Source organism: Hordeum vulgare, chromosome 5H (assembly GCF_904849725.1).
Source record: "Hordeum vulgare subsp. vulgare chromosome 5H, MorexV3_pseudomolecules_assembly, whole genome shotgun sequence".
Classification (NCBI taxonomy): domain Eukaryota; kingdom Viridiplantae; phylum Streptophyta; class Magnoliopsida; order Poales; family Poaceae; genus Hordeum; species Hordeum vulgare.
The window spans coordinates 521,358,739-521,373,331 of NC_058522.1; the positions used below are offsets into that span (position 1 = coordinate 521,358,739).

The following is a 14,593-nucleotide window of genomic DNA, read 5'->3' on the forward strand; positions in this document are numbered from 1 at the left end:
GCGCAGACTCGAGGATTCCTTGGATCTGCCGCTTTATCCTGATGCAATCCATCGAAATGTTTCCACGCTTCCCTATCCGATGTGTGTACCATCATCTTATTCCCATCCGCATCTAGTTCGGTTCTTTTGCCCAATCTGTGCCATGTCATCTGTCTGGCTGTCTCTTCGACCATGAAAAGACGTTGAAGTCTTGGTACGATTGGCATATACCGAAGAACACTAACTGCGATTTTGGTCTGCCTCTTCTCACCCATACCGTTGTCTACTAGAAGATACCTGCAAGACTCGCAATTGGGACAATAGTCCAAGTGTGCATACTCCTTCCTAAATAAGACACATCCTTTCTCACATGCATCTATCTTCTCATAGGGCATCTTAAGTACACGAAGTATTTTGTCCGACTGGTACAGGTTTGCAGGCATGACATGGCCTTTGGGTAGGAAACGTCCAAATAGTGTCATCATCGCGTCGTAGCATTCTCTTCCCAAGTTGAACTGAGCCTTCAGAGCCATTACTTGTGCAATTGCATCCAGCTGACAGAGCTCAGTGTGCTCATGGAGAGGATGTTCTGAAGACTCCAACATTTCATAAAAGGCCTTTGCAGATTCCTCCATCTCATCTTCCGAATCCCGAGCATCATCAAAGTCTTGCACCATGTCTTCGATCCCAGTACCATGCTCGTCCGTGCGACGACGGACCACCTCGGCTCTTGTGCGTTGTATAGACTCACCATGAAATGTCCACACCGATAATTAGGCTTAAAACCCCTTCTCTGCAGGTGTTTAATCATTACAGCCTCTGTCGTCTTTTTATAGTTGTCGCATCCAGGACAGGGGCAATAGTTTCTTTCCTGGCCATTTGCGAATGCGGCTTTCACAAATTCCTTTGTTTTTAAAAACCATTCTTTCATCATCTCTTTCTGACTAGGGTGACCGGTATACATCCACGCACGATCACTCATCTTGCGTAGCTACTAAAGACAGAAGAAATATATTTATATATAATTTAGCATTTATATTCATCGGTTAATCAGGTTCGCCATTTTTATTACGTCCAGGCAACCTACACGCTAATAGGTAAAGATAGGTCCTAATCCCACCCGAGTATGTGTAGATTGGGTTCGTTTTCCCATGCTCTACTCCGGATCCAACGCAAAATTTCGGCAGCACCTCCCCGCTGTTCTCCTGATACACGTCTCCGCAATAAACAGAGAGGATGTGCATCCGGAGAACAACAGGGAGGCACTGACGAAATTCCACATCGGATCTAGAGCACAGCATACGGGAAAACGAACCCAATCTACACATACTCGGGCTGTCCATGGATAATATTGGACAATTCGAAAGGATGGCGGTTATAAATATGCAAAGACATGCATATTTATAGATGTCGCCCTTTCGAACGGGAGACGCATACTGGTCACGCATACTGATAAATTAATTGAATTACCTAAATCTAGAAAGTTTCATCCGGAAACCGAGCCACAGTAAATGAAGGGGGGCGGGAAGGAGATGAAATTTGTACTGACCCACGAATGCAGGGGCGGAGCTCGTACAACGCACGGGGCAGGTCTTCGCACATCAGACCTCACAGCGACGAGACAACTATCACATGTAAATCCTTTGATCAACATAAATATTCCAATTATGTCATTTTAGAGGAAAACAAGCTAAGTATATAATATTCATGAGCTAACCAAGGTTCTTGTGCCATTTTGAGCTTATTATGGTATTTTGGAGCTAAATGGGCTAATTATGTCATTGTTGGGGAAATTAAAGCAAGGATAATATGAAAGAGGATAAGAAAGAGGAGGAGGAGGAGGAGAAGTTTCTCCTCCTCCTCCTCCTCCTTCTCCTTCTTCTCTTCTTCTTCTTCTTCTTCTTCTTCTTTCTTTTCATTTTGCCTATTTCTTCTCCTCTTCTCCTCCTGTTGGAGCTAAATTACCTAATTATGTCTTTTTTGAGCTAAATGGGCTAATTATCCCATTTTAGAGGAAAACAAGCTAAGTATATAATATTAATGAGCTAACCAAGGTTCTTATGCCATTTTGAGCTTATTATGGTATTTTGGAGCTAAATGGACTAATTATGTCATTGTTGGGGAAATTAAAGCAATTGCAAGGATAATATGAAAGAGGAGAAGAAAGAGGAGGAGGAGGAGGAGAAGAAGAAGAAATCAAGGAGGAGGAAGAGGAGAAGGAGGAGGAGGAGAAGGACTAAAAGGTCCTTGGCCTTCTCATCCTCCTGCTCCTCCTCATCCTCCTTCTCCTTCTTCTCTTCTTCTTCTTCTCTTCTTCTTCTTCTTCTATCTTTTCATTTTGCCTATTTCTTCTCCTCTTCTCCTCTTGTTGGAGCTAAATTACCTAATTATGTATTTTTTGAGCTAAATGTTCCAATTATGTCATTTTAGAGGAAAACAAGCTAAGTATATAATATTCATGAGCTAAGCAAGGTTCTTGTGCCATTTTGAGCTTATTATGGTATTTTGGAGCTAAATGGGCTAATTATGTCATTGTTGGGTTAATTAAAGCAAGGATAATATGAAAGAGGAGAAGAAAGAGGAGGAGGAGGAGAAGAAGAAGAAATCAAGAAGAAGGAGGAGGAGGAGGAGGAGAAGGCCAAGGACCTTCTGGTCTTCTCCTCCTCGTCCTCCTCGTCCTCCTCCTCCTCCTTCTTCTCTTCTTCTTCTTCTTCTTCTTATTTCTTTTCATTTTTCCTATTTCTTCTCCTCTTCTCCTCTTGTTGGAGCTAAATTACCTAATTATGTCTTTTTTGAGCTAAATGGGCTAATTATCCCATTTTAGAGGAAAACAAGCTAAGTATATAATATTAATGAGCTAACCAAGGTTCTTATGCCATTTTGAGCTTATTATGGTATTTTGGAGCTAAATGGACTAATTAATTCCAAAAAACTAAATACCAAACATGTGATCTTCTTTTTGTCTTCTCCTCCTCCTATTCTTCTTCTTCTTCTTCCTATTCTTCTTCTCCTCCTCCTCCTTCTCCTCCTCTTCTCCTCTTCTCCTCCTCCTCCTTCTCTTCTTCTTCTCCTCTTCTCCTCCTCCTTCTCCTCTTCTTCTCCTCCTCCTATTCTTCTTCTTCTTCTTCTTCTCCTCCTCCTCCTCTTCTCCTTTTCTCCTCCTCCTCCTCTTCTTCTTCTTCCTATTCTTTCTAGTAAGCTAACTAACTAACTAACCTAACTAACCAAGCTAACTAAACCTATCGCTAAACCTAGATAGCACTAAACAACAAAAAATAAATAATAACAGAATCTACCACTAAGTAACTAAAAAATAATCTAGCTACCACTAAATAACAAAACAAAATCTACCACTAAACTACCAACTAAATCTACTAATTAACTAACTAAATCTACCAACTAACTAAACTACCACTAAAACTACTAATTAACTAACCTACCAACTAAACTATATATGCCACAACAACTACAATAACAACAACTACTACAATAACAAGAACAACTACTACAACAACAATAAAAAATCATGCCGGTAGTTATAATCTAATTCCAAAGAACTAAATACCAAAAAATAAAAAATCAAGGGGGCGGGGGTGGATGGGCTTACCCGCAGTGGGGCTGCGGGGGCGGCGCTGAGGCCTGTGGGGCAGTGGCTGGGCCGGCGGCGCCGGCGGTGGGGCTGCGGCGGCGGCACCAGGGGCGCCGGGGGTGGGGCAGCAGGGGCGCACCAGGGGCACCACGGGGCGCCGGCGGTGGGGCTTGAGGGGCGGCACCAGGGGGCGCCGGGGGGGTTGTGGGGCTTCCGGGCGGCACCAGGGGCACCGGGGCGGCGCCGGGGGTGGCCGGGCGACAGTGCTAGCGGCGTTGGGCGTCGGGGGAGGAGAGAGAGAGGGAGGGGCCGTTTGAGAGAGAGAGAGGGATGCGGTGGGGGCGAGACAGCCGTTACTAGATTCAAGATCTTTGTCGTCTGCTCGCACACGGCAAAGGGGTCTATACGCTTTGCCGTGTGCTGGCAGACGGCAAAGAAGGCGCCAGCAGACAGCAAAGAAGGGAGTAGGTTGACCTAAGGTTCCCCTGGCCAGATCTGCTTCTTTGCCGTCTGCTGGCGCCTTCTTTGCCGTCTGCCGCGGACGGCAAAGAGCTGACTGCTGGCAAAGACCTTCTTTGCCGTCAGCGAGTTCTTTGCCGTCAGTTTTGCTGAAGCTGATGGCAAAGAATAGGCAGACGGCAAAATCTCTGATTCCAGTAGTGTTAGCGGTGTCACGGGGTTCATAGACGGCTAGTTGTCCTTTGATAATATTACGCTTTCTAGATTTTACTCATGTGAGCTATCATGGGCAAATCTAACATGGGTAAACTTTGAAAAGCTAAATGATCCTCACTCCTAGAAAACATCAACGACGGCCCCGTGGATACTGAAGGGCAATCCTATGATACGGGAATCTAGTCATGTATGAAGTTCCATGATGAAGTTCCTCCTCTTCTTCTTCTCCTCTTCTCCTCCTCCTTCTCCTCTTCTTCTCCTCCTCCTATTCTTCTTCTTCTTCTTCTTCTCCTCCTCCTCCTCTTCTCCTCTTCTCCTCCTCCTCCTCTTCTTCTTCTTCCTATTCTTTCTAGTAAGCTAACTAACTAACTAACCTAACTAACCAAGCTAACTAAACCTATCGCTAAACCTAGATAGCACTAAACAGCAAAAATAAAAATAAAAACAGAATCTACCACTAAGTAACTAAAAAATAATCTAGCTACCACTAAATAACAAAACAAAATCTACCACTAAACTACCAACTAAATCTACTAATTAACTAACTAAATCTACCAACTAACTAAACTACCACTAAAACTACTAATTAACTAACCTACCAACTAAACTATATATGCCACAACAACTACAATAACAACAACTACTACAATAACAAGAACAACTACTACAACAACAATAAAAAATCATGCCGGTAGTTATAATCTAATTCCAAAGAACTAAATACCAAAAAATAAAAAATCAAGGGGGCGGGGGTGGATGGGCTTACCCGCAGTGGGGCTGCGGGGGCGGCGCCGAGGCCTGCGGGGCAGTGGCTGGGCCGGCGGCGCCGGCGGTGGGGCTGCGGCGGCGGCACCAGGGGCGCCGGGGGTGGGGCAGCAGGGGCGCACCAGGGGCACCACGGGGCGCCGGCGGTGGGGCTTGAGGGTCGGCACCAGGGGGCGCCGGGGGGGTTGTGGGGCTTCGGGGCGGCACCAGGGGCACCGGGGCGGCGCCGGGGGTGGCCGGGCGACAGTGCTAGCGACGTTGGGCGTCGGGGGAGGAGAGAGAGAGGGAGGGGCCGTTTGAGAGAGAGAGGGCTGCGGTGGGGGCGGGACAGCCGTTACTAGATTCAAGATCTTTGTCGTCTGCTGGCACACGGCAAAGGGGTCTATACTCTTTGCCGTCTGCTGGCAGACGGCAAAGAAGGCGCCAGCAGACAGCAAAGAAGGGAGTAGGTTGACCTAAGGTTCCCCCGGCCAGATATGCTTCTTTGCCGTCTGCTGGCGCCTTCTTTGCCGTCTGCCGCGGACGACAAAGAGCTGACTGCTGGCAAAGACCTTCTTTGCCATCAGCGAGTTCTTTGCCGTCAGTTTTGCTGAAGCTGATGGCAAAGAATAGGCAGACGGCAAAATCTCTGATTCCAGTAGTGTTAGCGGTGTCACGGGGTTCATAGACGGCTAGTTGTCCTTTGATAATATTACGCTTTCTAGATTTTACTCATGTGAGCTATCATGGGCAAATCTAACATGGGTAAACTTTGAAAAGCTAAATGATCCTCACTCCTAGAAAACATCAACGACGACCCCGTGGATACTGAAGGGCAATCCTATGATACGGGAATCTAGTCATGTATGAAGTTCCATGATGATTCTTCTCAGCCACCTCCTAGTGGATGGACGTCGTCACCACCATAACCCTTCTGAGTTATGTGTGTGTCACATAGGAGGCGAGCATGGGGCACAAGAACCTCTGTATGACCCACCAAATGCACATGTATAAGACTGAGCTAATGGTGTGGAGGGGTGAATACACAAATCAAAAAACACCGCTCCAAAATGTAGTTGACTAAGTTGTAAGCTTTTCGGCATGGCTGCTTAAGGGACCCTTCATATGCAACTCTATAACTAAAGTACGACTGCGGAATCGAGACTTGCATAAGACTTCAAATTAAGGGAGATGAGAATACAACTATGTTAACGCGGCGACATTTTCTTGTGTTTTGGATAGTTGGTGCTATACAACTCCTCATTGGTGTAGGGTTGGACGGGAAAACCCTAAGGCCTTGACAAGGCCATTTACAAGAGCCCATGAAGCCTCTTGCTCACTTGTTGTGCCATGAATTGATACAAAGGTTAAGGACTCACTTGGGTAAATCTTCACGAGGAAGACGATCACTCGGCCTTCTACAAAAAACTTGATTTATTCACACATTGAACGCTCTTTAATACACACGATCGCCCAAGACACACACACACACACACTCAAAGAGAGTAAGGGCATCTTCAAAGTGGACCCTCAAACCTCTTTTATACGTCTGGACCATAGTGGTCGGAACATTTTTTGTCATCCAATGAGGGGCCTTATATGTCCTCTTCATAGTCGGGATGTACAAATTTTGGTATCCTAGCAAGAAACGCGTGTGAGGGGGGGGGGGCTTTGTCAGAGTCCGAATGTCCACTTGACCAACCAAAAGTAACCACGTGTTCCTCCTCTTTCTCTCTCTTCACATGCATGGTACCCTCTTTCCTCTATCCTCCTAACCGGGTACCACATCATAAAATCTAACCACATGCATGGTCTTCCTCTCGTCTCTTTCCTCCCAGTTAGATTAATTTGGGAATAACATTGGATGACCGGCTCCCGCATCATGTCTGCGGATCACGTCCGAGCAAAAAGAAAGACATTTGTGGTGTCCGTTTGCGGGTCAATGTCGGAGATGCCCTAACACATATGCTCTCTCTCTCTCTCTCTCATGCAAGGCTCTAACCAAATATTCCCTCCGTCTCAAAACAAGGGACTCAACTTTATATTAAGTTTGTACTAAAGTTAGTGCAAAGTTGAGTCACTTATTTTGAAACGGGGGATTAATAACGAAGTAAGATGAAGGGGGTCAAGCAACGGAGGAGCTTGGCCTTCAAAATCTCATCTTGTGCCCTAAAAATCTCTCTCAAAGCTGCTCACCCCGCTCAAGGGGTATGAGGGTGGTTGCTAGGACATCAATCTAGATCGTCAGCAAAAGCTTGAGGCCGAAGTGCAAGGGTGAGCAACAAGCTCCATCTCCTTGAGACAAATTTATCAAACACTAGATAACACCTTGAGCGTCCTTCAAGCGTCACATCTCAAGCTGTCAGTCTCACTAGCTTTGCCAGTTGTATCAATTCTTTATATAATGCGATGTGTAGTAAATTTTGGTATGATTTAAATAAGTAATAAGCAAGAATTCAAAACACATCATTACATTATGACAACATATAAATTGAAAGCCATATTACTCTACACGCAAAAAATAAACACATTACTCTCACGACCCATGTTACACTGATAAAAGGTTAATGAATATTTTTTATATCGACAAGGCAAGCCCGTCAAATGTCTATTTTTTTACTATCACCCAGAAAAACTTAAAAATTAGGGAACTACTCCATGTAATACACACCACTTCATTGTTTTTCTTTTATGCAGGCATGCCAATAATTAGATTAATGAAACGTGCACAATATACATCTTTCAGTATCCATCCACCCATGATAACATGGACACAAATTAATCATTCAACACATATCAAAGGATTCACCGCATGAATTACATAGATGAACACAATCATGTAGGGTAGCTTGTGAGATATTGGTAATACTACAAGTTCGTTCGTGTGGATAGAGTCGACGGAACTCCGGTATGGATTCATGCATTCTCCTTGAGGCGTGAGGTTAGGGTTGCTTATCATGCGTGTGCACTGAGACTTCATATTGATTCATGGGTTCAAAGAACGGTGACTTGGGTTCCAAAGTGTCGGTCCTTATGAGCACGTGCACAAAGACTTTGCGAGGTCATCGAAAAGGTTAGCGCGACTACGACATAAGAGCTATGTCAACGGCGCCTCGATGATTCATTCCGATAGTGGTAATGGTCTTCGTCGTTCCAGAGAGCCCCGTCTATTTAGGATTATGTTTGAGGCCTAGTGCTTTAATAATAGACCTTTTTCAAAATGCTGGTCCCTTGGCCATACGGCTCGGGAAATAAACTAGTAGATCCTTTGTTACGGAACAAAATTTCCATACTCTTTTGTTTTGTTTTGAGTTTCGCAAAGTGCACTTGTAGTTTTTTTTATTGAGATGGAGTTTTTTTAATTTAGATGGAGTATTATTACTAGTAGATTTTTTTGTATTTAATCTTTTCAATGGACAGCGCACTTCGGCCCATAGCACAGCATCTTAGCCCGGCCCAGTTCACCTGTTCGGCGAGTCCTCCTCCGTGCAAACCCTAGCCGCCGCCGGCTATAAAAGGAATCCTCCTGCACCTCCGATAGGCACTCAAAGCCAACCGCGTCTCTCCCAGGGCAGTAGAGCAGGGTTCTTCTCCCCATTTTCATTCGAGTTCGTTGTTGTTTTTTTGCTTTCTCTTCGATTAGATGCATTTCTCCGGGTTTGAAATGAGGAAAACCAATCCATAACCAAATCTCTGCATCTAACAGATGATGAGAAACAACATGCACTACCATCTGATCTCACCTGGTATTCTTCTCCCCATCTTGCTTCGTTTTTCTTTCGTTCTCTTTGATTCGAGGCATTTCTATGGGGATTGAAATGAGGATAAACCAATCCATAACCAAATCTCTGCATCTACAGATGATGAGAAACAACATGCACTACCATCTGATCTCACCCCCCTTCCGCCTCCTGTTTTCTTGATCTCCTTTTAATTCTTTTATGTTTTTATTAATTGGTTGCAATCGGTGATGTAATCGTTTAACTATGCTGAGTTCCTCTGTGATTATCTCAACAACAATCACCATCTTTCGACTGAGATTGCAATTATTTTCTTCTCCTCTGATCTAGTTTTGTAAATTTCCCATCTTTCGTTGACTGCTTTATATTATCTGTGATTTGATTTCTACGGTAGGACGAATGCCATGAGGTATCTGATGCTTGGTCTCTTTCAATGGCCTTGTTTCTCGTTAGATTGGCAGAGAGCGAGAAGGAAACGGGTTTTTGCGACACTGGCTGCTCCCACACCAGGAGCTTCTTGTTACTATACCCCCGTTTACATTCGTTCATTTTTGTAAATTGTTTTTTGTTTTGTTCTCGGTGATGATCAACACTGATTAGATGTCCGATACAATCCATTCCTTAAACCATGGGGACAATACGAGGCATTTGTCTGAGAGAACGTCAGATGTTTATCACTTTTTTGTTCAGCAGCTGCTGTTTCAGTTTTCTTTCATACCTCCCCTTGTTTTTGGTAGCTCTTGGTTCCCTGTGATGATGAAAACAGATGACGAGTCTGATGTAATCCATTCTATTACACCGTGTGGACAATCGAGGCATTTGTCTGAGGGAACGTTTGCTTTTTCTTTTTTCTCTTTAGTTACTCTCGTATGATTTGCGTCTCTGGCATAATGAGGAAAACAATTGTTGTCTGACCTATTTGATGATATAATCCTCCTACTCATTCTGAATGTCAAGTAACAGCAAATGCTAATACTATTTTCCTTTGCTTCCTTTGTTCCTCCTGGCTAGATTTATTGGTGTATTGAATCTCCTTATTTGATGAATAACTAGTGTAGCTTGTAGCGACATATTGCTTTGGCTCAGTTTTTACCTGAATCTTATGGCAAAAGTTGTGGTTGCTTGAGCTGAGAACCTATTCTGGAACATGTTGAAAATTATTGACTGAAATATAATAAAACTGAACACCAACGTTTTCGTCCAGCAAGATTACCTTCCAAAAGTAAGGGGCAAAGAACATAACGAAGGAAATAGCAGATGAGGACTTCGCATTCCTCAGTGCAAGCAATATATGAGTCCCAATATGCAGGTGTCGAGTTTGGAGATCACTATTTCTGGACCATGAATCCGCAGTTGTGGTTGCTTTAGCAATATATGGACCACGATATCACGGGGGCCGGAAGGATTTAATTGAGGTGTTGTGCCCGATAACGTGATTCCAGAGTATTAAAAACCGAAGATCTGAATTTTACTCTGATTGGTTCAGTTTCTGTACAGTGTCTACATTCAAGAGGTTGTGTTGTTATACAATAATCCATCAGACAAAGCATAAGGAACAATTTGCACACTGTTTGGAAGCTATTTTCTCCTATCAAAGATAATTTAGAATGGGGGCATGCAGATGATTCACATCTACAACAAAACTTAGAAATGTGCACAAGGAAACGGCTAGCTCTCAATCATGTAGGTTAAGCTCCCAAACATACAGGGAAAGCGCTATCAAACCTGTAGCTCTCTGAATAATAAGATGATCATGAACGGATGCCCAAAGAGAGCGCTAATGTGAGGAGGTACTATACCTGTTTTATAAAAGTTTGATCACCAATTGAGTTACTTCGTCCCCAATCCATTCCCATGCATCCAAATAAAATTCCACATTAAATCCTTCCGGCCCCCGTGAGGCATTCAACTTCATCTCCTTTAGAATCTGCAAATTCTCATCTTTATCTTGGAGAATATAAGTATGATCAAATGAGTAGCAAAAAAATGGTTGCCCATATTATGGGCCTCTTTGATTTGTAGGATTCTCAAAATGGGAAAAACACAAAAACAAAGTAGCATGTCCTTTTCTATACTACAATATTTAAAAGTGTGTTTGATAGCATAGGAAAAACATAGGGATTCTAAAAAAAGTTTGAGCGGATGAAATTTTTCCTTCAATATGTAGTATAAATGAATCATATGAAAAATTTCAAAGGATTTCAATTCTACGAATCAAATGACCATTGTAGGAAAAAATCCTAAGGATCCAAATCCTTCAAAAGTCTAATGAAATTTCTTTGTATCAACGGAGCCCTAATTGAAGGGAAGATGCATCTAAAATAGTTGACAAAAATGTTTGCACTAAGACTGGGTTTGAAAAGGAGCCCTAATTGAAAGGAAGATGCATCTAAAATAGTTAACAAAAATGTTTGCACTAAGACTGGGTTTGAAGTGCATGACAACATTCTCTGCTGAGCTAAAGATCAGTGGTGCTGGCCGGAGCTACAGAGCAGAGGAGCTGCATGCCAGAGTTGCAATGGGTCACTGGCGTTGCAATGGATCACCGTGTGTCTGTTTTCTGTTGCAATGAAGCATGAGTGGATCTGCGATGGGTCGTCGGTGCTGCGTTGGAGCATCTTATGTTGATGTCATGGCTGCAATGAAACATGACTGGAGCTACGACGGGTCTCTGGTGTTGTGTTGGAGCACGACCTGCCAGTGTCACAATGAAGCATGGTCGGAGTTACGACGGGCTGCCGACGCTTCGTTGAAGCTCTGTTGGCGTTGTGATGAAGCGCGACCTCATCGGAGTTGGTGGCCACAATGGAGCATCTAATGCTGCGTGTGCTGCTGTTGGTGTCAAGTACCCATCCTTGTGCTGTTGTTCTTGTTGAACACCCATCCTTGTATTGTTGCTTCTGCTGGCAAATTGTCAATAATCATCCGCCTGATTCGTAGCAGCGCCCTAAAATTTAGTATTCCTGTCTCCTTTTGTGGCCCAACCCTGCTTACTCCTTTGTTTATAGAACTAATTAAGGTTAATAAGAGTATGCTCATACATGCAAGTAAGTGAATTTTCCAAAACATGATCTTGTTGATGCAAAGGGAGCTTTTGAATGTGATTAATACTTGACTCCAACTCACGAAGTTCTTGTTCAAATTGATTTTTTTTCTTACATCATTTTTTGAAAGAACCTACTAGTGAAGAAGATTTTGCTACAAAAGAAGCAGATCTAGCATTGCTCCAACCAGAGTTAGCATATTCACTAAAATCCTTCTTTGGCAACCACACAAAATTACCCTTCATGGAAATAAGAATGGAGCATGATCACTAAGGGCAATTAAGTACCTTAGTATTGGCTAGTGAGCACACCACACAACATAGAATAATGGGATTAGCAGTATGTTGTCTATTTAGCAGGGCCACTAAACCCAATTTTTAACCACAATTAACACTCCCATTGCAACCATCAATATCGTACACGATATCATTAAGGTCTCCCATACATATCCTGGGTTTTCTGAGATTATCATACACAAAATTGGAAACATGGCTCCAAATAAAACTAGTCTGTCTATAACAGGGATCACCATATATACATATCAAACAGAAGTGCGCCTCGATGTGAGATGAACTACATTAGCTAAGATAGTGAAAGGAAGCACTATGAAGAGAAACTTTAAGATCATCATTCCACATAAGCAAAAGCCCTCCCGAAGCACCTCTAGAAGGAACAACAAAAATACGTCACATCAAACCTATTAACAAGATCAACACAACGGTTGCAATAGGTATGCTATGAAAAGAAGCACTCGACATGTGAGGAAAACATTCAAAGGTCGAAACAACATATTTGGACAAGATATAATGTGAATATCCAAATCGATTGTTATGATGAGTATGGGTCTAAAATACATCCAAACGCATGAGTGCATAAGATTATATACAAAACATATGAAATAGTAACAATTGATAAGAATATGATATGCACAAGTGAATCGATTATTATACACTTGTGATCCTAACATAAGAGCAAGGCACATGGCAGAAAGAACATGACACAAATTGAAATCATTTGTATAACCATGAATTCCTAAGAAGATGGCAAATACTACAAGCAATTAGAGTGTTTTTGCAATTTTCATAAAAATTACACATGAGATAACATTTTAAGAATTGATATGCAATGAATTGCTTAATTGTCATGTCTTGGGATAAGTGAATCATGAATAGCGGTCGTTCTAAAACATGAGGTTGAGATTAAGATTGAGCTTGAGGCCTCTTCCCATGTAGCATATCTTTATAAGCCCTTATCTTCAATGGACAAGATCTCACATGATTCCCAACCTTTTTGCACTTAAAGCAAGACATGTTGGACTTGTCCCCTTTTCTTGTTATTGGACTTATTCTTATTGGAGTGCTAACTATGTCCATCATCACACTTTTCCAAGTCTTTCTTCAAACTAGTGACTTGGGCCTTGAGCTTATTAATTTCTTCTACATGGTTAGTTTCAACACTGGAAACAAGAGGACTAGTGGAAGTAGAAACTTCATGGTTAGAGCAACAAGACAATGCGAGGAGTTCATCATGATTGGTAATAATATGAGAGTTGGATGAATTGCAAGGATTAGCACATGGCAATAAAACATTTAGAGTAGATGTGCTAATGTACACATGAGACTCGCAAAATTTTACCTTGGTGACCATAGTCTCAAGTTCCTGAGAGATTTTCATGACTTTCTTCCAATTTCCCATAATTGTTGGTTAGCAAATCAAGTTGATCACATAACTCAACATTCTCCTTGAAAGTTGATGCTTCACACGAGGTAGAGTTAGATGCGCAAGTATCATCGACAATATGAGAGGAGCAAGTAGCTATTAGAGACTTCTCATGAGTAGATTGAAGGTCCTCATGGATCTTAGAGATTTTGATGAGCTCTCCCTTGACATCATCGCATTCAAGGAGAAGGAGCTCAAAATCCTCTTTAAGTTTACCATGAGCAATTTCAGTCTCTCCTTTTGAAGATCTTAAGTTTCTACATGTTTGATGAGCCTTATCAAGTTCATGTTCAATTTGTTCACTTTTAGCTTGCTCATCAATAAATAAATCATCACGTTTTCCAAAGTAAGCAAGAACATCTTGAAACCTTTTATAAGCGTTATTTTTAGCTATATGAAGAATTTTACCAATCTCATAGAGATTTTCAGTCAAGTCATCATCATAATACTCATTACAAATATCATTGTTATCACTAAGAGAAGATGATACGTCATCATTACCTCTTTCCATGAGGCACATGTGAACAAAGGGGGTTGATGATTCTTTTGGAGAATAAGGTTCTTTATCATTCAAGAGTGCCTCATTTTTCTTGATTTCCTCTAAATGGTTAGTCATGGAACAACTAGAGGAAACACAAAGCATTTTGATCATGGAAACACGGGAGAGCAAGCATATCATCACAAACATTTGTCAAGGAATCCTTAGGTGATATGCATGGACTACCAGCACAATAATTTATACTATTTGTGGTGCTAGATAAGCCCTAGTACATAGAAGATACAACACTAGCATCAACACAAGCAAGTTCATTGATAGTGAGCTTAACACCATCATCATAAGATATTGCTTCACTCACCATGTCATTACCTTGTGGCACACCACATGTTGGTGCAGTGGAAGATGTTGAAGTGTGCAAGTAATTGGAGGTGGAAGTAATGGAGGGTTCTTCATTATATAAAAATATTGAGAGTTCCTTCAACAACTCCTTCAACATAATATTGTCTTCATCAAGATTGGACCAACCATATATATCTTTGAGTTTGGTCCAAACCTCATGAGCCGACTTGTAAGTCCATATTGACTTAAACACTTCAGGGCTTAT

At 42.3% G+C, this 14,593-nt stretch overlaps 6 non-coding genes across 6 annotated transcripts; all 6 read left to right on the forward strand.

The window, feature by feature from the left end:
* Positions 1 to 8,644: 8,644 nt before the first annotated feature.
* LOC123400509 lies at positions 8,645 to 8,730 on the forward strand. The gene has a single exon (XR_006610753.1). It is a non-coding gene; the product is annotated as a small nucleolar RNA Z195/SNORD33/SNORD32 family (small nucleolar RNA).
* Positions 8,731 to 8,946: 216 nt separating this feature from the next.
* Positions 8,947 to 9,032, forward strand: LOC123400512. The gene has a single exon (XR_006610756.1). It is a non-coding gene; the product is annotated as a small nucleolar RNA Z196/R39/R59 family (small nucleolar RNA).
* Positions 9,033 to 9,124: 92 nt separating this feature from the next.
* Positions 9,125 to 9,270, forward strand: LOC123400600. The gene has a single exon (XR_006610820.1). It is a non-coding gene; the product is annotated as a small nucleolar RNA F1/F2/snoR5a (small nucleolar RNA).
* Positions 9,271 to 9,301: 31 nt separating this feature from the next.
* Positions 9,302 to 9,388, forward strand: LOC123400752. The gene has a single exon (XR_006610962.1). It is a non-coding gene; the product is annotated as a small nucleolar RNA SNOR75 (small nucleolar RNA).
* Positions 9,389 to 9,472: 84 nt separating this feature from the next.
* Positions 9,473 to 9,559, forward strand: LOC123400749. Its single transcript, XR_006610959.1, has one exon. It is a non-coding gene; the product is annotated as a small nucleolar RNA SNOR75 (small nucleolar RNA).
* A 50-nt stretch (positions 9,560 to 9,609) lies between these two features.
* On the forward strand, positions 9,610 to 9,676 carry LOC123400520. Its single transcript, XR_006610762.1, has one exon. It is a non-coding gene; the product is annotated as a small nucleolar RNA Z105 (small nucleolar RNA).
* The last annotated feature ends 4,917 nt before the right edge of the window (positions 9,677 to 14,593 follow it).